The 25,752-nt window shown below is 38.7% G+C and overlaps 2 long non-coding RNA genes across 6 annotated transcripts; one reads left to right on the top strand and one right to left on the bottom strand.

Moving 5' to 3' along the window:
• Positions 1-10,199: 10,199 nt before the first annotated feature.
• LOC143849299 (uncharacterized) lies at positions 10,200-10,876 on the bottom strand. The gene is made up of 2 exons (XR_013235638.1): positions 10,737-10,876; positions 10,200-10,646 (listed from the first exon to the last, which is right to left on the bottom strand). It is a non-coding gene; the product is annotated as an uncharacterized LOC143849299 (long non-coding RNA).
• A 5,055-nt stretch (positions 10,877-15,931) lies between these two features.
• On the top strand, positions 15,932-25,677 carry LOC143851641 (uncharacterized). Of its 5 annotated transcripts, none has more exons than XR_013236433.1 (6): positions 15,932-16,096; positions 22,598-22,652; positions 22,772-22,833; positions 22,909-23,027; positions 23,160-23,231; positions 25,324-25,677. It is a non-coding gene; the product is annotated as an uncharacterized LOC143851641 (long non-coding RNA). The 5 variants fall into 5 exon arrangements; XR_013236435.1 differs by having other exon boundaries at positions 22,567-22,652; positions 22,964-23,027; XR_013236432.1 differs by having other exon boundaries at positions 22,567-22,652.
• Positions 25,678-25,752: the final 75 nt, after the last annotated feature.

Genomic DNA, 25,752 nt, shown 5'->3' with positions numbered 1-25,752 from the left:
ACTGTGGAGGCAAAATATGGACTAATTTGTGAAGGTTTAAAGACATCCATTTTACCTCCACAAATCGTAGGGTTGGGATGATCCTATGGATCTGATTTTTTGTAGACACCCTATCTATGTGAGGGCCTTTAAAATGGATGGCTTGGATCACCCAAATAATGTGGGCCCCACTGTATTTTAAGCTAGTGTGTAGAGATATATATATATATAGAGAGAGAGAGAGAGAGAGAAAGAGAGAGAGAGAGAAAAAAGGATTTTCTTTTCTATTTCTCTGAGATTTACACAATCAGCATTACTCTTTTACCATTAACCCCTTTGTTGATATCTAACCTCTATCTCATTGAGAAATTATTTGAGGGTAAAATCTTAATCTACATACTGACCAAGGGTACCTGTCTATGACAATTACGAAAAAAACTAGGGAAAAAAGGATTTTCTTTTCTTTTTCTCTGAGATTTACACATCAGCATTACTCTTTTACCATTAACCCCTTTGTTGATATCTAACATCTATCTTATTGAAAAATTATTTGAGGGTAAAATCTTAATCTACATACAAAAAGTACCAACCCGGGTACCTGTCTATGACAATTACGAAAAAAAACTACCAAGAAAAGGTAAAGACATATGACAATGACGAAAGATCTACTTTATATTACTCATGCAGGACACTTGCAAAATATTGACGGATTCCGGGCACCTGAAGAGGAACAACAATTATGGAAACTTTTATCGATTGGAGGGCTAGGATCAGCCTATATCGATTGGAGGGCTAGGATCAACCTATGGAAATGATTTTACGGGCACGACCGATTGATGTTGTGTTCCATCACATTGACGGTTTGGATCAACCTATAACCGGCTATAGATCGGAGGGTTCGGATCAACCTGTGAAAATTATTTTTGGGCCACAACCTATGTAGACAGTGGCCCATCTAATGGACGGTTTGGATCATCCTATGGTACGGGCCATACCGTTCATTTTAATAAAGTGAGGAGTGCGATCATCAAAATACGGTGAGTATTGCCATTATAAAATATGGTAGTAAGGATATTAGCACTATATATAATTTGAAATCATCATTGTGTAGACACCCCATTTTGACCGTGCCCTGCACCTCCATGTTTTATGCTTAACTTCTTCAAATCAGTGTATTAGAACCCCAAATTGCACTCTAGGTTAGCTTAGGGTCCCACCAGGGTCCCTGTAAATTTTCGTCACAATCCGAGCCCGTTTGCTTAGCGAACGAGCCAAGACGATGTCGGGGTGCAAGTTTAGAAGGGTGGCGATTTAACCAGAAAAGGGGTTGTGCTGGAATCTGAAAATGCAGTTCAAATTAGCCATTTTGGGTTGTCCGGAGAGATATTAGGGGTATACTGATCAGTGTGTAGCAAAATTGGTTAGGGGGGGGAATCTTTGGAAGCTTCCTAGATATTTTTAGGGTTTTAATCCTGGCCATTGAATGAAAAGGGATTTTGAAGGGTTGAGATCAATTCTCAAGAAGATATTTCGCATAAATATTTACCCCTATTTTCTGCTTGGTCCCCCCCTGCTGGTATAAAAAGAAAGTATAAATATACTATAGGTAGTTGTCCAGACTAGAAAGGGGGGGGGGGCGAATATATTCCTTTTCTTATTCGCCATCAGTGTTGCCTGGACCCCCCTTTTTGTGCGAAAAAGGTATTCATAATTACACTAGAGTGGGTTGTCCATTAGGAAAGAGGGGGGAGGCGAATTTACCTTTTTCCTCTCTTCTTTAAAACCCATCGAGTTAGGTTTTTTGAGAGGAGGGGAAACCCATTTTTGAGCAGCCGCAAGAGGGAGAGAGAGACCGAAGAAGAAGAGGGTGGAGAAAACCCATCTCCACTAGCCGCCGATCATCTCCACCATCTCCGGCGAGCCACCGTCAGCCACCTCTGTTGCTGCCTCCACCACCTTTTCCCAGCCACCGACTCCAATCGGAGATCCGACCACCGGTTAGCACCACCCCTTTTTTCTTCCTCATTTTCTTCTTCTTTTCTTCCAACAGCCACCTCCATCCCCACCCTCGAAACCCCTTCTCTTCTCCCAAACCCATCTCCGGCCGATTACTCCTCCACCGGCACCACCACCTCCATTAAAAACCTCCACCACCACCATTAGACCCTCCTCCATTGCTCCTCCATTAAACCCTCTATATCTCCACCATTCTCAGCCTTCCCCCGTTTGCACTTCTCGAAATCACCCAAACCCATCCCAAGCTATCCATTGCCGCCATTTCCATTCCTCCAAACCCACCTTGAAACCCATCTCTACAACCCACCTCCGAATCTTATCTCGTGTCTAGCAGCCCAGCAACCAAACCCATTTCACTCTTTCTATGAACATATGTACCCCCAACCTGTTTTTCCGACGTCCCCTGTACTCTCCGGCAATCCCAAATCCTCTGCAACTTCCGGCAATCTTGTCGGAATCCAATCGTGCCCATCATCAATATCCGAAGCTCCCAACCTTATAGACAAGCGTGTTTTCCAGCAAAACCCAACGATCGGCCGGCGTCATCGGGATCCATATCAACGAAAGAGTCCGAAATACAGAGCCTCGTTCATCCCTGTTTGGGCCTTCAGGTAATATTCTTCACTCCACTTGTATTGTGGAAATTTGAGCGGTTGTTCGCCTTTTTGCTCGGAATTATGGCATTAATTTACGGGTTTGGTGTTAATTTCGTTTTTAAGTCCAATCTAATGCTTAATTTTCCTTGATGAATGGATTCTCAAGTCAGCTGTATTAACTGAAAAAGGCAAATCTTCTGATTTTGTTAGTTGGCCCCAGGTCGTAAATATAGTAGGGTGATTCAATTGATTTCCTGATTGATATACTTACAGGTTTGATCTTACTATATTCCGAATTTTTTGCTTCTCGGTTGAATTGATTGGTTGTTTTCACCTCTTGAAAAAAAAAAAATGGTTATGCTATTAAAATTTAGGATTCTCTTTCGATCTTAATTCTTTTGATTTTATCTAAGAGGAAAGGTAGCGCATGCTCGCCGGTTTATCAAGTATAATTTCAGCTATTTTATTTGAGTTTTGAGATTTATAGTTGAAGAAGAAATGCGAGGGGTATCGAATGGAGTTTCTGAGTGTTTGCTTTGTGTTTGAGCCCGTAGATGGAGAATTTTCCTTTGGTAAATCCACTTGGCAGTGGGAGTGTTAGCTTATAGCCCATTATATATATCTCGATCACTTCAATTCGGGGCCATCTGCAAGTTTTCTCTAGTTCTATGTCCGCATGCATGGGTCTGTCTGTCAGATTGCGAAGCAATGGGCAATTTCTTAGTCCCATGATTATGGGTATATGAGCTTGTTGTCATTGAATTACCGAATTCATAGGTAGTTACCTTTCCAGGAAAAATGTTTTGAGGACCCAACAACTTCATTTTAGATCCAATTATTGGTCTCATGTCCGTTTGATGGTACGAATGTGAGTGGGCCAGAGGCAATTACCTACCCCGGGTATGATCATTTCTTTTAACTTAGAAAGGATTCTCTTCATCAGGTCATTGTCAGGGTTTGGCATTATTATTGGGATTCAGAAATCTACCCTCGGGTCTGGGCGATGAAGGCGATAGCCCAAGCCCATCTTCAGGGGACTCGCTCAATCCAAGTAGCGCTCCCCTCTTTTGTTTAGTAGGCCTACCCAACCTTTTGGATTTCTCTTAACCATTTAAAAAAAAAAGAACCCTTCTCTGGGCTATGATAAGGTTACTTGGAGCCCGTCTTTGTGTTTTGTGGCTCACCATTCTTGCACTTGAAACTGCACAAGTTGATGCCCCCTGTTATGCACCAAAATTTATAAAAATCAGAAATATCATTGCATGCATTTGTATAATTTGTTAAAAATCTAAGCTTCTTCTTTTATGTTAAGTTTTTGAGTTAGGTTCTGAAGGTGAATGGACTGTTCAGGTGAGACTATCTTGAAAGCTTATCATACTTTTTTTTTTAGTTGAATAAATTGTTTAATTGAAGAAGGAAATCAAATGACTACTCTATTCGATGTTATCGACATGAGTACTGTTTGATTTCAAGGCGGTTTGTAGAAATATTATCATGTGTATTATGATATCAGATGATTACTTTAGCATCATCTGATTTCATCCCCATATTGGGGTGGTATTTGTGGTTGGGCATAGAAGTGTTTGATATTGTTTTCTTTTACTTTATTAGGCTATCCAGCGGCTGGTCTGGACTAACTAATGTTGTTTATCATTTTATGATTGCTATAGATTGTGTATTTTTTTATTTTATTGAAAATTCTTCTTTGCTTAGCACTTGATTTTTTTTTATAAGAATAGAATGGAGTTTGCGATCATCTGGTAGCCTTTTCTTCTCTCTTTGATAGACTAACACAGTCTTACAGATTTTCTGTTAAATTTCCTTAGATACTAGAATCCCCTCTCATTGCGAGGGCGATGAAGGCGCTAGCCCAAGCCCATCCTTAGGGGACTTGCTCAGTCCAAGTAGCATACCCCTCCTTTGTATATAGGAGACTTGTCCAGTCTCATTCTCTTGCTTAACCTCCTCTTTGTGTGTCGTTTGGTTTTGGGAGAACACCCTACTCGGCTTGGCAGCATACCCCTACCCTTATGGGTATTGGGTTGCACATTTGTTGCACCCTACGGCTAGGTAGCTGTCCGGCCCGGCTGGGTGTTTCACCTTTGCCAAATATGCACAAGGTCTCTTATTCCTTTTAGACCCGCCCGGTCTCATTCTCTTGCTAAACCTCCTCTTTGTGCGCCGTTTGGTTTTGGGAGAACATCCTACTCGGCTTGGCTTCATACCCCTACCCTTATGGGTATTGGGTCGCACATTTGTTGCACCCTAGGGCTAGGTAGCTGTCCGGCCCGGTTGGGTGTTTTACCTTTGCCAAATATGCACAGGGTCTCTTATTCCTTTTTACGTCATTTGTGTCTCGGAGACAAGCCTTGTCTCCTGTAGAGAGTTTCTCCTTTAGGAGGCTTACCTAGCCTCATGTTAGAATAACCCTTCCTCCTGGCGAGTCTTTGACTCATTTTTACCCCTTTCTTGGTAGTGTTTTTAGTGAGTCTCTGACTCATTTGTGCTCTTCTTTTTTTAGTGTGTTAGTTAGTAGTTCGCCTTTAGATTTGTTGTCATTCATCCTTGTTTGAGACTAACTCAGTCATATAGAGCCTTCCCTGCTTGGGATCTTAGATTGTTTTCTCTGTTCTTGGGACACTTCTTTACGTGTTGTGGTTTGTCTCTTTGAGACGCTAGTTGCTTATCCGGGGTTTCCCCTTTTGCTTTAGGGCTTTGCCCTAGTTTGTGGTATTACTTGCGTGTTCCCTTTAAGATTGAAAGCATTTAAAGGTCCTGAGCATTGGAAAAGCTTTAAAATCCAAAAACATTAGAAATTTAAAACTCAAAAACATTTGAAAACTTTAAAAATATCAAAAACATTTAAAAATATAAAAAACCTTAAAAAAATATAAAGTGTTGAGTGTTTCTTTTAGAAGCGTAGTTTGAGAGTTCGTTTCGAACTACGTTGGCTTGATCCTCTTCCACGAGGTACGTAGTGCAGCTTGAGATTCTTATCTCAAGTCCAGCCAAACTTTGTAAATAAATGCTTTAACCCTTTTTCTTCAAAACCTTGTTTTCAACAAGATCTTCCTCTAGAGTTAGGAGTTTGTCCTAGATAGAGAGTTTTAGAGTTAGGAGTTTGTCTTTTATTTGTTGTGTGCTTGTTTGTGTTGTTTTAGAGTTAGGAGTTTGTCCTAGCTAGGAGCGCCTCCGTCCGGTCAGTTGGCGATTCACATCGCCGACTGATGACTAGGTCTAAGATGCGTTAGTGATCCCATTGTTTTCCTTAGGACGCACAGCCTAGTTACACATAGGTTGTAGGAACCACCTGCATTAGCTTAGGGCTAACCTGCATTTAGCTAGGACATATAGGGTGTCTTAAAATCTACAATCCATTTGGAATTTAAATAATCATTCAAGAAGCTTTAATAACTAGTCCGGTCTTTTAGATCGAGTCTAAGATAGAGGTCTAGGTGTCTTAGACATCATAGTTTAGAATAGGCGCGAAGAACTACGTTGCCTTGATTCTCGTGGAGGCGGGGATACGTAGGCTTCTTTGGATGAATATCAGACCATCCGAGGACTCGGGCTAAATCGTTTAGAGTCTTAGGATTTGTTGTTTTGTTATATTGTATATTTTGCTGTGTTTTCTTACTTTCTTGTGCAGAACTATACCTTTAGCTGTAGCATGCATGTGTTCGTCCACCAGAACTTAGACACCAGTTAGGTATGTCACTCATAACCTAGCAATCATTAGGCGACACATCTTTTATTTTATTTTGTGTGCTTATTATTTGTATTCTCAGGAAATGCATGCTTAGGTAGACGACTCCTGAGGATTGTTCCCATTTCACATGATTTTCGCCTAAAACTCTTCAAGGTTAATAATAAATGGCATAAGAGACCAAGTGTTCGCACTCGGGCGAATTGGGGGCGCTCTTCGGACCTTCTCCATTCGTCATCAGGCACGGACCTTCTGTATCTCTGGTTATCCATTGCAAACAGAGCATTTGTTTTGGTTCCATGGCGTGTCCATGGATGGCGACTCTGAGTTATTTTCGGATATATCTTGGTTTCGAGCCCTGGCTCCGGATCAGGATGTATCTCTTTCCTTTTTATATCGCCACTCATGCTATGCTGTGAGGGTGGCATCCGTTTTCGAGAGTTCCTTGGCAGAGCTCTCTTCCATTGTGGAGATCTTTGAGGATTGCTGTGGGGACCTCGCGTCCCTCTCGGCGCTCGTCCTCCGGATCGGGGTCCACACATTGTTACTTGGATGTTCCCACGCGGGTCGGGTTTAACCCGAATTTGGGTTGGGTTGGGTTAAGCTTTTTCGCAAATCGGGTTCGGTTGGGTTGGGAAAAATCAACCCGAATTGAAAATCAGGTCGGGTTGGACTGTCAAGCAACCCGGCCCGAAACCCGAATTTGAGTTCCATCTGAAGAAGTTCTGTATATGTGATTTTCTTTTTCAACATTGAAAGTCTCCACAGTTCACAATGGACGGGTGCGGGCCATACCGTACTTTAATAAAGTGAGGAGTGTGATCATCAAAATATAGTAGTGCGGATAACATTTCCCTTTGTTAATTGTTAGTCCCTGTTTGGTTTGGATATTGAGAACCGATTATGAGTTAAAAATTGATTATTGGTGACTCACTATTGGTTGTCAAAATCCAAAACAACACGGCTTCAGTTGAGGTGGTCAATAATTGGTACCATATCAAATTGGGTCAACCCGACCCAACCCAACCCGAATTGGAAATCGGGTTGGGTCGGGTTGAGGAAATTGCAAATCAGGTTGAACCCAGTCGGGTTGGAAAATCGGGTTGGGTTGGAAAATATGGGTTCCTCAGGTTGGGTCGGGTTGAGACTCAAGTTGCATTCCTAACGATGACGAAAAAACTACTTTTCCCTATTCACTATGTGCGGGTCAAATTACGAAAAGTTTGATATTACGAATGCTCCCGTAAAAATATTGACGAATTCTGGGCACCTTAAAAGGAACAACAATTATGGAAACCTCTATAGATTGGAGGGCTAGGATCAGCCTATGGAAATTATTTTACGGGCACAACCTATTTATGTTGTGTTCCATCATATGGATGGTTTAGATCAACCTATGATGTGGTATGTACAATTCTTTGTCTACCCGTGCATCATCGCATGGGGTTTTTTGCTAGTTATAATAAAGAGGAAGGGGAGTTTTACTGTTCCCCACCACGTGTCAGTATCACGTTCCTGCTCACATATTTTTTTCGTTTTTCTAATGCATTTTGTAAATTCCAAAAAAAAATCATGAAAATCTAAAAAAAAAGGATAAAGTCCCGAATAATCCTGAAAAAGGTCAAAAAAATACAATTGCTTTTGACTACCAATTTATCAGGATACGTATGAAATCTCGCCTCCCCTTTCTCCCCAAAATCTCGCCTGAAATAGCTTCTTGACCACAGCTCAGCGATACGGGAGAAAATCTCGCGTGATTTTGGGAAAAAAAATCTTAGGAACCCTCTCTCTCCGGTCTCCCCGCATCCTCTGCACCGGATTTTCGGTCCTTCCCCACCTCCTCCCTCTCTTCCGTTATCCCAATGATTAGGCTGAGTGGAATTTCAAATGGTGAAAATTTTCAGAAAGACACAACGAGAGGAGATTTTGTTCGAAGGTTAGCTCTCCATCCCCTTCTTTCTCTTCATTTGTTTTATTCGCCCGCCCCCCCCCCCCCGGAGATTCTCACCGAGCCGAGATATATATAGCTAGAAAAAAAGGAATTTCTTTTCTTTTTTTGTGAGATTTACACGTCAGCATTACTCTTTTTAACGAATGCATGTTTCTGTCTTTAAAACAATTTTAAGCCAAACTTTTTTTTTCGCCCGTGCATCGCACGGGGTGTCTTACTAGTATAGATATATACTAGTAAAAACTATGTGCGATGCACGGGCCGACAAAGAACTGTACGGGCCACGTCATAGGTTTATTCAAACCGTCCATGTGATGGAACACAACATAAATAGGTTGTGCCCCAAAATAGGTTGTGCCCCAAAATCATTTCCATAGGCTGATCCTAGCCGTCCAATCTATAGAGGTTTCCATAATTCCTCTTAAATCGGACGGTTAAGATCACCCTATAGATTTTTTATTAAAAAACCATAAATGAGGGGGGTAAGATTGAAATTATGTGGCTTTAATGGGTGCATTTGTTAAAAAGCATAAAGGAGGGGGCAGGATTGAAAATATGTGAGTTGAATTGGTGCATTTGTTAAAAAAAGTCAAAAAAAAGTGATATGTAATTCTCATAAAATTTTCCAAAAATTCAAAAAATTCTCTTCTTTTCTCTTCTCCTATATATATATATATATACTAGTAAAAAACCCGTGCGATACACAGGCCGACAAAGAACTGTACGGGCCACGTCATAGGTTGATCCAAACCGTCCACGTGATGGAACACAACATAAATAGGTTGTGCCCCAAAAATCATTCCCATAGGCTGATCCTAGCCCTCCAATCTATAGATGTTTCCATAATTCCTCTTAAATCGGATGGTTAAGATTACCCTATAGATTTTTTATTAAAAAACCATAAAGGAGAGGGGTAAGATTGAAATTATATGGCTTAAATGATTAAAAAGAATGGTATAAATTGGTGATATAATTGATTGCTCACGTGTAAATTGTAAACCTAGTTTCAAAGTATCGGATATGAGGGTTCAAAAGATAAAGAATATAGCATATGTGCATCCAATAGCTAGGTCATCCGGCAGACTAACGACGACCTAATAATGATATCCATCTGAAAGAATAATAACAACAACAGTAATCATAAGCAAATGTTATTTGAACTCACAAATATGATCATGACAATTAAGTTTCTCTTTGTAGCTTTTAGAGGTTATAGCAATCCTCAAAAGCAGTAACCATAGAAGCAAAAAGTGTGTACGAAAGAAAGGAGTGTTTTTATCAAAAGCATTGGTTTAAATCACATTTGAGGTTAGTTTTCTTGTACAGTTTTTAAAGTACCAAATTGAGTGCACCGACTTCATTAGGCAAATAACAGGTTTAAAGTACAGTTTTCCCTGTACTTTAAAATGAGAACAGATAGAAAATGGAAGCAAGATTGGAGGGATTGGAGGGTGCCTCCAATCTTGCTTACATATTCAATGCTAATAATAGAATTAAAATCTATTGCTGCATAAAACACAATAACAGGATCAAAAGGTCTATTAAGTACTTAAACTCACATACTTTTAACAATCAAAATGTCCATTAATCATTTGAACTTACATCTGCAATGCAAAAAGCTGAATAAGAGAATCAAAAGGTGTCACTCATAATCTAACTTTTGCAGCATATTCATTGCCAAGGCTTTATATTCTCTGGAATAAATTGTAACAATGGTTGAATCAGTTTCAATTATAAAATCAACAGTACTGTCCTTTTTCCAAAATAATACTTGTTGGCCACATAATTTTATATTTTATCTTCTTTAAGTTGGCATGATTGCAGTTAGAATACCAACTATTATTCACATAAGGTCGTAGGTTCAATCACAGATTACCTTAAAAAATTGTAATTGCTTCGGAGCTTACACTAACAAACAAACAAAAAGCATAGATATGGATAAATCAAAATATAACAAATCGATACCCACATTAAGCCCATAAAAGAACAAACAATGCAAATACAGCTTCTGCTCATTTTACAGAGCATTCACGGCAAGAAAACCGTGACATGGTAAGAACAATCCCATGCTATCACATCAAACCCTAAAATAAAAAAGAATAATACAAAAATCCAGTAAATAAAAATTCCACAAATCCCACACAAATATATATATATATATATATAACAAATTTAGGGAGTGTAGTATTTTGAAATTGAAGAACTAAAAACAGGGGAAGAATGAAGAATCTAAAACATAAAGAACTGAAATAAACATTCTTTTTATAGCCAAGCTGGGATCGAACCTGTGAGCTCAAGGTTGAGGAAAAAAGCCTCAACCATTGAACTACATGCCCAACCCCAACTGAAAACAAACGCTCTTCAAAAAAATGTCAATGGTCCAATTTTGGCGGCCATGCTGAAATCCGAGAAATAAATCTTAGTGAGAAAAATGAAAAATAAACCATATCGCCTCCAGAGAGAGAAAAAAAGAAAGGCTTTGATGCACCTGTTGTAAAGAGAATCCATGAACGGACGCAGAAGTGAAAAACTCCATTCAGTGGAAGAGAGCTCATTCTCACCAACCTTGAAAAATGGGTTTTCAGTGGAAGAGAGAAAAAGAAAAAGAAAAAGAAGAAAACTGAAAATTAAAAAAAAAAAAATTAGAAGAGAGAGAGAGAGAGAGAGAGAGACATAGAGGTACGCTTATAAAAGTGGACACGTCTTATAAAAAAAAAGCGAGACAGTTGTCTGCATAGGTATCTACTTTTGAGAAAAAGATTGGAATGAAATTTTTTTTACCGATTTTCTCCTCCACTACAAATGACAAATGAGTGCCATGCGAGGGACGCAGCGGTACTTTCAGATGAGAGAATGTACCCGGAAAGTCGAGACAAAAAAAAGGACTACCCTTACGAAAGTGGGCGACCTGTTAAATCCACAGCATTTAGAAAGAAATGAAAATATTCCAACATTTTCTCTTCTGCAATATACTAAAGGAGGGGGGTAAGATTGAAATTATATGAGTTGAATGGGTGCATTTGTGAAAAAAAGTCAAAAAATATGATGTGTAATTCTCATGTAATTTTCAAAAAAATAAAAAAACTATCTTCTTTTCATCCGAGCTTATTGTAGTATATATATATATATATATATATATATATATATATATATATATATATATATATATATATATAGGAAAAGGATTGTACGCTCGACCGTACCTAAAGTTAGGTACGGTAGAGTGCCAAATCACATGGGTCCCCCATTTTTGGTGGGCATCTAAACCATTCATTTGCAAGGCCCCATCATGGATAGGGTGCATACCAAAAATCAGCACCATTGAATCATCCTAACCCCTCCAAAACTGGAGGCCAAAATGGGCAGATTTGTGGACAAACACTATCTGTCCATTTTGGCCTCCACAAATGGATGGGTTAGGATGATCCTATGGAGCTGATTTTTGGTATGCACCCTATCTATGATGGGGCCTTGCAAATGAATGGTTTAGATGCTCACCAAAAATGTGGGACCCATGTGATTTGGCACTCTACCGTACCTAACTTTAGGTACGGTCGAGCGTACAATCTTATTCCTCATATATATATATATATATATATATATATATATAGCTAGAGAAAAAGGAATTTCTTTTCTTTTTCTGTGAGATTTACACGTCAGCATTACTCTTTTACCATTAACCCCTTTGCTGATATCTAACATCTATCTCTATGAGAAATTATTTGAGTGTAAAATCGTAATCTACATACGAAAAGTACCGACCCGGGTACCTATCTATGACAATTACGAAAAAAAACTACCAAGAAGAGGTAAAGACATATGACAATGACGAAAGAACTACTTTATATTGCTCATGCAGGACACTTGCAAAATATTGACGGATACCGGGCACCTGAAGAGGAACAACAATTATGGAAACCTCTATCGATTGGAGGGCTAGGATTAACCTATGGAAATGATTTTACGGGCACAACCGATTGATGTTGTGTTCCACCACAAGGACGGTTTGGATCAACCTATAACCCTCTATAGATCGGAGGGTTCGGATCAACCTATGAAAATTATTTTTGGGGCACAACCTATGTAGGCAGTGGCCCATCTAATGGACGGTTTGGATCATCCTATGGTACGGGCCATACCGTACATTTTAATAAAGTGAGGAGTGTGATCATCAAGATACGGTGAGTAGTGCCACTATAAAATATGGTAGTGAGGACATTAGCACTATATATAATTTGAAACCATTGTTGTTACTTGGATGTTCCTGCGCGGGTCGGGTTCAACCCGAACTCGACGAGTTCAACCCGAATTTGGGTTGGGTCGGGTTAAGCATTTTCGCAAATCGGGTTGGGTTGGGAAAAATCAACCCGAAATGGAAATCGGGACAGGTTGGGCTGGGCTGTCGGGCAACCCAACCCAACCCGAAACCCGAATTTGGGTTCCATTTGAAGAAGTTCTGTATATGTGTTTTTCTTTTTCAATTTTGAAATAGTCTCCACAGTCCACAATGGACGGTTTGGATAATCCTATGGTGTGGGCCATACCGTACTTTAATAAAGTAAGGAGTGTGATCATCAAAATATAGTAGTGTGGATAACATTTTCCTTTGTTAATTGTTAGTCCCTGTTTGGTTTGGATTTTGAGAACAGATTGTGAGTTAAAAACTAATTATTGGGGACTCACTATTGGTTCTCAAAATCCAAAACAACCCGGCTTGAGTTGAGGTGGTCAACAATTGGTACCATATGAAATCAGGTCAACCCGACCCAACCTGACCCAACCCATCCCGAATTGGAAATCAAGTTGGGTTGGGTTGAGGAAATTGCAAATCGGGTTTGGTCAGGTTGAACCCAGTCGGGTTGGAAATCGGGAACTACTTTTCCCTATTCACTATGTACGGGCCAAATTACGAAAAGTTTGATATTACGAATGCAGACACTTATAAAAATATTGACGAATTCTGGGCACCTTAAGAGGAACAACAATTATGGAAACCTCTATAGATTGGAAGGCTAGGATCAGCCTATGAAAATTAATTTACGGGCGCAACCTATTTATGTATTGTTCCATCACATGGACGGTTTATATAAACCTATGATGTGGTCTGTACAATTCTTTGAGAAATTATTTGAGGGTAGAATCGTAATCTACATACGAAAAGTACCGACCCGGGTACCTGTCTATAATAATTACAAAAAAAACTACCAAAAATAGGTAAAGACATATGACAATGATGAAAGAACTACTTTATATTACTCATGCAGGACACTTGCAAAATATTGACAGATTCCGGGCACCTGAAGAGGAACAACAATTATGGAAACCTCTATCGATTGGAGGGCTAGGATCAGCCTATATCGATTGGAGGGCTAGGATCAACCTATGGAAATGATTTTACGAGCACAACCGATTGATGATGTGTTCCATCACATGGACGGTTTGGATCAACCTATAACCCGCTATAGATCGGAGGGTTCGGATCAACCTGTGAAAATTATTTTTGGGGCACAACCTATGTAGGCAGTGGCCCATCTAATGGCCGGTTTGGATCATCCTATGCTACGGGCCATACCGTACATTTTAATAAAGTGAGGAGTGCGATCATCAAAATACGGTGAATAGTGCCATTATAAAATATGGTAGTGAGGACATTAGCACTATATATAATTTGAAACCATTGTTGTTACTTGGATGTTCCCACACGGGTCGGGTTCAACCTGAATTTAGGTTGGGTCGGGTTAAGCTTTTTCGCAAATCGGGTTTGGTTGGGTTGGGTTGGGAAAAATCAAACCGAATTGGAAATCGGGTCGGGCTATCGGGCAACCCGACCCGACCCGAAACCCGAATTTGGGTTCCATATGAAGAAGTTCTGTATATATGTTTTTCTTTTTCAACATTGAAATAGTCTCCACAGTCCACAATGGACGGTTTGGATAATCCTATGGTGCGGGCCATACCGTACTTTAATAAAGTGAGGAGTGTGATCATCAAAATATAGTAGTGCGGATAACATTTTCCTTTGTTAATTGTTAGTCCCTTTTTGGTTTGGATTTTGAGAATTGATTGTTAGTTAAAAACTGATTATTGGTGACTCACTATTGGTTCTCAAAATCCAAAATAACCTGGCTTGAGTTGAGGTGGTCAACAATTGGTACCATATCAAATCGGGTCAACCCGACCCAACCCAACCCGAATTGGAAATCAGGTTGGGTCGGGTTGAGGAAATTGTAAATCGGGTTGGGTCGGGTTAAACCCAGTCGGGTTGGAAATCGGGAACTACTTTTCCTTATTCACTATGTGCAAGTCAAATTACAGAAAGTTTGATATTACGAATGCAGGACACTTGTAAAAATATTGACGAATTCTTGGCACCTTAAGAGGAACAACATATTATGGAAACCTCTATAGATTGGAGGGCTAGGATCAGCCTATGGAAATTATTTTACGAGCACAACCTAATTATGTTGTGTTCCATCACCTGGACGGTTTAGATCAACCTATGATGTGGTCTGTACAATTCTTTGTCGGCCCGTGCATTGAACAAGGTTTTTTGCTAGTATCTATATAATAGAAGAGAAAATAAGAGAATTCTTTGAATTTATATGAGAATTACACATCACTTTTTTTGACTTTTTTTATCAAAGGCACCCATTCAACACACATATTCTCAATCCTACCCCCTCCTTTATGCTTTTTAACAAAGGCACCCATTAAAGCCACATAATTTCAATCCTACCCCCCTCCTTTATGCTTTTTTAATAAAAAAATCTATAGGGTGATCTTAACCATCCGATTTAAGAGGAACAACATACTATGGAAACCTCTATAGATTGGAGGGCTAGGATCAGCCTATGGAAATGATTTTTTGGGCACAACCTATTTATGTTGTGTTCCATCACATGGACAGTTTGGATCAACCTATGATGTGGTCCGTACAGTTCTTTGTCGGCCCGTGCATCGGACGGGGTTTTTTTACTAGTATTTACTACAATATAGGAAGAGGAAAAAGGGAATTTTTTTTTTATCTCTGGATTTTTCTCCTGCATTCTCTCTCATAGGATTTTACCCTTAAGACCCTGGAAAATTTGTATTCATAAGGTTTTTAATGAACTTACCTAACCACCCTGATATTTCCATTGAATGTCTTTAAGGCTCTCTTTTTAACGCACCCACTCTCATTCTTCCACGTATATAGTACTATCTATAGCATAGCACAATAATGGATCCTCACTTTCCCTTAAAGCTTACAGCTGTCCAGTAGCAGAAGAGAAAAGGAGAGAAGTTTTTGAATTTTTTTCAAACTCTGTAGATTCAACACGTCGATTGTAATTCCGTAATCATTCTTTCGTTTTTATTTTTTTTCTTCTCCACTTATGCTTTTACTCTTCACCGCAGACGTCCTCCTTGATTCTCATCACGTACAACAATCCCCATTTACCCCTCAGCTGCTATAGATATCTATGCCTATGTGCATGGGTAAAATCGTCCTCCCAGTTTCTTTATTTGTCTCCCTAATACATGTCCCCTCTCTCTCTCTCTCTCTCTCTCAAACGTCAGAGATTTTTTTATAAAATCCCTCTCCTTGCTTAAGCCATTTCTCTCAGCCAAAGACGTGTCTCCTCTCTTCCATCTGTCCCCAAGAACCATCACATCTCTCTCTCTCTCTCTCTCTCTCTCTCTCTCTCTCTCTATTTCAGTCAGGACCGACTTCTCCAAACCTTAATATCCCTTTCATCTCTTGCAGTCAAATCGAAAATCCCTTCCTTCCGGTCCAACCCCTTATTCTCCAAACCCTAGAAACCTAGCACCAGAAGTTCTCTCTCCCAAAATCAAGAGGGATTGAAAATGGTGCGCAACTCTATTGCTATGTTATCTTTTCTTTAATTTGATTCTTCAATAGAATCTTAGAATGTTTTAGGTGTTTTTCTCTTAGAGAATTTCTATTCAAGATTACAATTTGTTAAATTCTAGAGATTTCATTAAACTTGGATACTTTACAAAGAGCCCAATGAGTTATTATATAGAGCACTCAATGGGTTAAACATAGTAAGAGATAAGCATAACCGAGGCAAGAGATAAATATAAAATTCCTACCTACTAAGATTGGCCTAATTGCTAATTTAATTAAGCTACCTAATCTAGCTAGCTTTCCCATTCAACCCACTTGCCTAATCCCATTCAACCCACTTGCCTAATCTACACCAAGATAATCCAACGATCTAGATTTGACAAATCTTAACACGCCCCCTCAAACGTATATTGATTGAAAATCAATATTCGTTTGCTTACAATAAAAATTCCCAAATTGATTACAATAAAATGTCCCCAACACATTTAGTGGGCATAATGCCAAATCTTCTTGTGTAATGCACACCACGTAGATGAAGAATGTCTTGATTGATGCTTCTTGCCAAAGCTGGTTGCCGAAAGGAAGCCACAATGGGCTAGATGTGACTCAAGGCCTCGATGAGCGAGTCTACATAAAACGGGTCACAATGGACCAATGCCACAATGGGCAAAGAGATGGATCGACTTTTGAGAACGATCCACAAAGAAGTTGAAGACTCTCTCAGGCAGACACTCCATAGGTCTGAGGCATATTACCTCAATAGACTGAAGTACCTCAATTGAGTAGAGTATCTACTATTTCAGGCACGCACCCCAAAGGTCTGAGGCATATACCTCAATGGACTGAAGCACTTCAACTGAAATAGTTTGGAAAAAAATGGAACAAAAATAAGTGTAAGCCCAATGGTTTCCACCTTGGCATTCCCATCTTATTTTGATGATTCCAATACACAAGTGATTTATGATCACTAATGTGTTTGATTGTCTAAGTTGTAGATCACATTGGTGCTAAGACAACATTGCTTGGATTGAGGTCAAGAAGATCTCATTGGACCACATCATGAAGGCCAAAGACATCGAAGTCCAAGACGATTGAAGACTTGAAGAATCGCATTGAAGATCGAAGTCAATTTAGATTGTAAAAGATCCAATCTTAATTTAGATTTTAAAGGCATAATTAAGTTAATCTCACACACCCTAAATGTATAAGAGATTGTCCTTGTGGTGTTCCAACACCTTGGAACCCTCATAGCAATCCCAACTTGGTTGAGAATTGGAAGCCCAAAAATAAGAAGTGAAAATCTGCTCAACATAGGCTTCTCGGAACTCCGAGCTCGGAACTCCGAGACATTCCACGGAGCTCCGAGAAATGGTCCAGTAGACATTTTCCAACTTCTGTTTGTATTCCCGGAACTCCGAGATTTTTTCTCGGAACTCCGAGAACACTATAACAGTCGGATTTTTAGCCGTTGGGAATTTTCCAGGAATTACCACAATGCCACTGAACGGTCATATTTTGGTTTTCCTATATATATGGGCATTCTAAACTTCAAGACGATCAATCCTAACACTCTTAAACTCCATTTGAACATCCAAAGAGTGAATCAAACTTGATTATGCCTCTCATCCTCTAAAGATTAGGATTTGGATCATAGGCTAAATTTGTACATCTTCTACATTTTGTAAACCCTTGTGAGGGATTTTTTGTTCTTCCTTTCTTACTCAAAGAACTTGTATTGGGCGAGTGTTCGGAGAAGCGTAGCCCACTCTCCGTGGTGAAGATTGCCACCAAGGTTAAAGGTAATCGGAATTTGTAATCGGCATCAATCTTAGCCGAAGTTAAGAAGATCACATAGTGAAGCCATCAACGGGTTTGGTTGGTGGAGTGGAGTAGGCCTCGCGTTTTGAGGACCGAACCACTTTAAATCTCGGGTGCACTCTCTCTTGAACTCTTGCTCTTTATTTTGCATTGCACCTCTAGATTTAACTTGTGTGCTTGAATTTCATTGTTAATCTCTTAATTTCCAAATTGGGTTTGAGTTTTTAAAAGGATTAAAACTTGCTAGAAACCTAATTAATATTCACTCCTCATAGTTGCCGTACTCGGGACCACCCTTGGAATTTCACTTGGTATCAGAGCCTTGGCTCTTAAAAGATTTTCTTTTCTAAAAATCTTTGGAAAATTTTTTTTGTTTTCAACAAGGGAATGATCATAAGATCTTTGGCAACTTTCTAATTGTGAAATGACGGATAGAAATAAAACCGGACTTTCGGAGGGCCATTCCACAACTACCCGTCCTTTCTTTGATGGGTCCAATTATGGACATTGGAAGACAAGGATGCGCATCTATCTTCTTTCGATAGATGTGGAACTTTGGCATATTGTTGAAAATGGATACATTTTGCCTTCTACACCATTTGAAAAATGGAATGCGGTAGAGAAAAGGCATGCAAATTTAAATTACAAAGCTATAAATTCTTTGTTTTGCGCCTTATCTACGGAAGAGTTTAATCGAGTTGCTCTTTTTTATTCCGCCAAGATTATTTGGGATACACTTGCCGTTACCCATGAGGGAACATCACAAGTCAAGGATTCCAAAATAAACTTGTTAAAAAGCAAATATGAAATGTTTAGAATGGATCAACATGAAAGTATTTCCAAAATGTATACTCGATTTTCTAAAATTTCTAATGAATTAGCCAATCTTGGTAAATCTTATCCTACTGATGAGCTTGTGAGTAAGTTGCGTAGGTCTCTTCCTCCATATTGGGATCCAAAGGTAACCGCCATACAAGAATCAAAGAATCTCAAGACGCTAACCATGGAGGAGCTTGCAGGATCTCTCATCACCCATGAGATGCTCCTCACTAGCTGACAAGAGGAGAAGAAGCCGAAAGAGAAAGAAAAAGAGAGTCGATCTCTAGCTCTAAAAGCCTCCAAAGCGAACTCATCATCCTCTAGCGAGGCAGATAGCGATGAAGAAGAAGCTTTAAGAAAATTTAAAAGCTTATGGAGAAAGAAACATAAAAATGATAAAAAGAAGAAGAAAGAAGAAAGTGAAGTTGAGGGAGCTTTAAGATGCTACAATTGCAAGAAGATTGGACACAAAAGACCGGATTGTCCACTTCTCAAGTCGTCTTCCTCAAAGTACAAGGGAAAGAAGGATTGGAAGAAGCATAAGGCTCTTGCCGTCGGATGGGATGCTACTAGCACCTCGGGAAAGAGCTCAAGTGAAGGGGAAGAAAATAAAGATGACCTTTGCCTCATGGCACTCTCCCATGAAGTCGAGGTAAATTCTAACCTCTCTTATAATTCATCAAGTAGTGATAGTGAAAAAATATCCTATGATGAATTGTGCTCAACCTTGCATTCTCAAATTTTTAAAAATAAAGTTCAAAAGAAATCTATTTCAAAATTAGAAAATGAACTTAATTTTTTGAGAAATAAATCTTCTTCCAAATCTCAAGCTCAACTTGAAAATTTTAAACTTGAGATTGAAACCCTTAAGGGTTGTTTGGATGAAAAAACTTGCAAAATTGCAAAACTCCAAGATGTGGCAAGCTCTTCCAAATCTTATGAAGATGAATTTAATGATTTTCTAAATCAAATAACACATCTTCATAATGAAAATGAAAGGTTAAGATTATGTCTCCATGGATTCTTAAATGGTGACAAAATTATTGACATAATTTTAAAGAAGACTAGTCAAAGATCTAAACATGCATATGATAGGACTAGCGTATCTAACTCTCATGTTAGATGCCATTATTGTGGAATAAATGGTCATTACTAATTCCAATGTGCATCTAAGATTAGGGATAGCGGTGGATCCAAGAAAGCTTGGGTTCCCAAAGCCCCCATATGATTTTCATCATATGTGCTTAGATTAGGGGCTTGCTCTAAAATTGAATATCTTTCTATGGATAATTAAAATATCCCCTCTTATGTTGAATAAAAATTCTAAAAAGGGGGAGTTCTAGGTTTGTCTTTTTTCTTGAAAAATGAGGAGCCTTAAATTGAATATTTCATCCATTTGTTTCTCTTTTACCCCAATCTTTTTTATTGCTGCCAAAAGGGGAGAGAATTCTAGTGTAAGGAAAATATGTATGCTTTTATTGAAAAATCTCTTGTGCTTGTCATCATCAAAAAGGGGGAGATTGTAAGCCCAATGGTTTCCACCTTGGCATTCCCATCTTATTTTGATGATTCCAATACACAAGTGATTTATGATCACTAATGTGTTTGATTGTCTAAGTTGTAGATCACATTGGTGCTAAGACAACATTGCTTGGATTGAGGTCAAGAAGATCTCATTGGACCACATCATGAAGGCCAAAGACATCGAAGTCCAAGACGATTGAAGACTTGAAGAATCGCATTGAAGATCGAAGTCAATTTAGATTGTAAAAGATCCAATCTTAATTTAGATTTTAGAGGCATAATTAAGTTAATCTCACACACCCTAAATGTATAAGAGATTGTCCTTGTGGTGTTCCAACACCTTGGAACCCTCATAGCAATCCCAACTTGGTTGAGAATTGGAAGCCCAAAAATAAGAAGTGAAAATCTGCTCAACATAGGCTTCTCGGAACTCCGAGACATTCCTCGGAGCTCCGAGAAATGGTCCAGTAGACATTTTCCAACTTCTGTTTGTATTCCCGGAACTCCGATATTTTTTCTCGGAACTCCGAGAACACTATAACGGTCGGATTTTTAGCCGTTGGGAATTTTCCAGGAATTACCACAATGCCACTGAACGGTCATATTTTGGTTTTCCTATATATATGGGCATTCTAAACTTCAAGACGATCAATCCTAACACTCTTAAACTCCATTTGAACATCCAAAGAGTGAATCAAACTTGATTATGCCTCTCATCCTCTAAAGATTAGGATTTGGATCATAGGCTAAATTTGTACATCTTCTACATTTTGTAAACCCTTGTGAGGGATTTTTTGTTCTTTCTTTCTTACTCAAAGAACTTGTATTGGGCGAGTGTTCGGAGAAGCGTAGCTCACTCTCCGTGGTGAAGATTGCCACCAAGGTTAAAGGTAATCAGAATTTGTAATCGGCACCGATCTTCGTCGAAGTTAGGAAGATCACATCGTGAAGCCATCAACAGGTTTGGTTGGTGGAGTGGAGTAGGCCTCGCGTTTTGAGGACTGAACCACTTTAAATCTCGGGTGCACTCTCTCTTGAACTCTTGCTCTTTATTTTGCATTGCACCTCTAGATTTAACTTGTGTGCTTGAATTTCATTGTTATCTCTTAATTTCTAAATTGGGTTTGAGTTTTTAAAAGGATTAAAACTTGCTAGAAACCTAATTAATATTCACTCCTCATAGTTGCCGTACTCGAGACCACCCTTGGAATTTCAAGAAGATACAGAAGAACAGCAACTAGCGGCTTAATGACAATGATTATTGGCAAACATCAATAATCATTCGAAATCTTTTAAAAGAAATTAGTATTTACAAAGGAGGGGTGTTGTTATCAAATAAGAGATAAGAATTTAACATAAGACAATAGAGGGAGACAGTGTCAATTTTAGCATGTTTGGATAAAGATGAAGAGGCCGTGCAATCAAAGAAATAGAAACAGAGAAGACATGATTTTATAGCTTAAAAAGCTGCATAAACCCTTCTCCTTCCTAATTCTCACTCGTCATCCCAAAACCCCATGTAGCACATCAAAGAAACTAGACAAATTTTGGCCCTTGAAGGAAGAAAAAGATGATAAGATAAACCAAAACGGCTTAGGTTTCAAGGAGCCAGGTTATATGGAGAAGTCAGTTGACACTTTTGGGGTTCAGAAACAGGGCACTGCAGCCATTCCACCAAAGCTCAAAGAAACTGGCGATCGTCTGGCCATCAATGTTGGTAAATTGGTTGCCGCATTGAAGGTGCTTGATGAAAAGCCTCAAAGAGTCCTCTCTTTTCTACTGTTTATGGAGATTCATATGGTGATGACAGTGGCCCGGCGGACGGCTATATCGGCCGTCCGCCGGAGAACAAAACTCTGTGCGTTGTGAGATCAAAGATCGGTCGGATCGAATTGCTTTGATACCATGTAAAAATTAGGAGAAGATTTCGCTAATTCTTGGATAATTTACAAAGAGCCCAATGAGTTATTATATAGAGCACTTAAAGGGTTAAACATAGTAAGAGATAAGCATAATCGAGGCAAGAGATAAATATACAATTCCTACCTACTAAGATTGGCTTAATTGCTAATTTAATTAAGCTACCTAATCTAGCTAGCTTTCCCATTCAACCCACTTGCCTAATCCCATTCAACCCACTTGCCTAATCTACACCAAGATAATCCAACGGTCTAGATTTGACAAATCTTAACACAATTGCATATTTTTTCCCTGAAAAAATTCTGGATCCACCTTTGATTTCATATGTGGTGTCCTTAATTGATAACGTTCCATTAAACATTCTCATTGAATATTTTCTTTTCATCAGTCATCTATTGTAAATCTTCATTTTGGGCTAGATACTTAAAGATGTTGGTTGTGATGAGGTTATGGCAGAGGGATCGAACTGACCAGGTTACATTATTTACTATTTTATTATGGCAGAGGGATCACTGATTTACTATTCTATTTTTATCTTTATTCTTAACCTAATTTTGATTTCAACCTTATTACAGTTTGTAACTGTGCTGCAGAGGGCGAATTGCATGCTGTTGAGAAGGGCAAAGATGTTGTCTTCATATGTGACCTCTTGGAAGTAAGTCTTATTTCTACACAGTTGGATTTTCATATGCTCTTTGGAGATTTGATTTCTTCCATATTTGCCTCTCAGCGTAACTATGCAAACTATGCAAACTCTTAGATTGTTAACAACCAAAAAATTTCAGTGCCAATCAAATAGAATTTCAAGGTGGAGTTTATCATGGGTCAAGATTCCTGCTTACATGACAGGTACATTGTACCAAGCAGCAATATTGTGAATGCATTTGTTGGTTGTCGCTGGTTCTTCTTCCTCATCTGAGTACAGACCCTCTAACCATGGCTTACATGGATATCTTAAGCAAATTATTCTTAGTTTTTCAGGTTCAATTGTGGCTAAAGGAACACGCTGAGAGCCACCATCTCCAGATATAGAAGCCATTAACGCATCAGCAGGTCATGGATACTACATTTGTTTACTTTAGTTTTCTTACACGTTCCATTCATTGACCCTCGCAAACCTGAGGATGAACTTGAAGTCTAAATGTGGCATTAAAATTGATTTTTTATACATGTGAAGTTGATCAATTGGTTGTGCAACTTTTTGTAGTTCTTGAAATAATTTTATTGTGATATTTATGTATGAGATTTTCTAACCTTTGACTTCCATATTTAGATGCATTGACATTTTCCATCTCAGTGTATTAAAGGTTTGAATTAATTTAAGTGACCAACTGCTCTCATATTTGTCAATGTTCTGGGAACATTGCAAACTTAAACTTTATGCATGTAAAATAGAAAAATATGATGGTTTCATTGCTACATTTTCTATTTTTATGTTACTGTAGCAAATTTCTCTTCTTTTTGTTGAGATTTTCTCAAGGTGGTTGTTGTTCTGCTTCCCATTTCAGATAAGAAAATAGCATCTTTTTGGGTATCTCAGCTTCAACCTTTGTCCCCTTTTTCATATTCCTAGGTAAAGAAATTGTTTGACAAATATTTGCAGGAAAACAACAACCACTTCTAAATTAAGGATCTCATGTTGGTATTTTCTTTACAAATTTGTGTGATTAGAAAATAGTATCACAGAAAACAAGAAATTCTATTATAATAATAATTTGGAATATTGGTTGGATACTTTTCTTAGAGGAAACCTCACTGAACAGTAGCTTCAATAGCTCTTAATCGTAGTCCTGGGTTGGGGATAACCACAATTCTTCGGTGCTTTAGACTCCAAAATTGCTTATGTTATACTATTGCTCCCTGTTCTTGGAAGTGGCTGACTAATCTTTGAGACCATTTCGTGGAGGGATTGTTTTTCCATTCAATTTCTTGATAGTCATTTTCTTATGCTAAGACTTTTCCCACCAAATGTGATTCGTTTTTTCTGAGTTTGTTTTGTTTTGTTGAAGTTTATATACTGAAAAAATGCTTCACTTTGAGCATGAAGTAGTGTAAGATTTAGTTGTTGTGCCGTTCAATTAGTGTATGTTAGTTTTTGTTTCAACTTTGAATACCCTGTCTTGCACTACAAGAGCATTTTGAAATCAGATCTTTGAGAGATTCAGTGGGTGTTCACGCTGCTGTACAAATTTGATTCTGTTTGCACATTATGGGAATATCCTTGAAGGTTCTCTCTTGGTAGTTAGCATTATCAATCATAAGCCCTATTGGTCCAAAAAACTTCTTTCAATTTCTTTTGTTCTGGAAGATGGATGACTTGAGAGGAAGTTTGGGGATATTTCCCATCAAACAATTACCAGGATTTCCTTTATAAACTCTATTTTTAGATTAAGAACACTCCTAATAAGCTGTGTGCAGATCGTCTGCAGATTCAGAACGTTCCTAATAAGTTGTGCAGATTTGCACACAGTCTGCATATGGTTTGGCGGACAACAACCATTCCTATTAAAAATCACTTTGATTTCTTTTTAAATAAGATTCTTTTTCTTCAAGTTATGTTTATCAGAGATTTACTTTGAGGAACTGGCTTGGTTTCAGTGCTTTTTATTTGTGTTTTTTGAGAGTATGTGGAAGAAATTCAATCTTCCGAAGGAGGTTTAGTTTGAGCCTCTCCTTAATTCTCCTTCATTTCCGATGATCTGTGTCTATAATATGATGGTTCTTCTCTTTAGGGGTCTATGTTTAGAAATCCCCATTAAATGAAAAGTGGACCGAGCAAACAAGGGAGGGCACCCATATCTTCATTTCTCTTTTCTAAGGTCTACGCCACCGACACAACTGCATGTTCTCCTATAGAGCCTCCAACAACACCTACAAAACCTGCATTTAATGCCTTCCCCATCTACCAATACTACTTCCTACTAACCTACACAGATCCAAACTTCGCCACTTTACCCCTCACCACTATCATCGACAATTGTCATCCTTCATCCACTCATACTGCATAGCCCATAAGCTTAAATTAGATTCTATATTATATGATCTCTCTGCAAAATTTATCATGTAGAAATTCAATGCCACATTTGTGAAATGTTTGTAATGTTATCTCTGTCCTTTTCTATGTTTACACTTGTGCCACTTTCAGACCAATCTTTCAAGAGCTCGATTGAATTAGGAAGGCCAGATGAGAGCACTAATAAAAAGTGTTGTGACCACTTCTGTTGGAAGTCGTGAGCTGCAATAATTAATGTGGGTGACCAGCAGCTAAGATTTTCAGCTATGTTCTATAGCACGAATGACTCATTGAAGCAGTTTAGTAGGTTGGTCACATTGCAGCATGTGCATTGTCACGCCATGATCTTCCTATTTAAGTTTGGTTCCGATCTCACAATTATGTTGCTGGGTTTACCTTTATCTGTGTTTGGTCTTAAAACTTTTTACCTATTGTAAATTTGTAGTGGACAATTGATTATTTTGGAAAATCCAGTGGTATCCATATTCTTCCTCTTTTAAACAACAAATATTGGTAGCAATAAATTTGCAATGATATCTCTTATTTATTTTTTCGTTTTTG

The sequence above is a fragment of the Tasmannia lanceolata genome, unplaced genomic scaffold, assembly GCF_043159265.1.
Source record: "Tasmannia lanceolata isolate RefF3 unplaced genomic scaffold, GAP_Taslan_0.1 ptg000018l, whole genome shotgun sequence".
Taxonomy (NCBI): Eukaryota; Viridiplantae; Streptophyta; class Magnoliopsida; order Canellales; family Winteraceae; genus Tasmannia; species Tasmannia lanceolata.
This window is presented reverse-complemented; position numbering and strand designations above follow the sequence as displayed.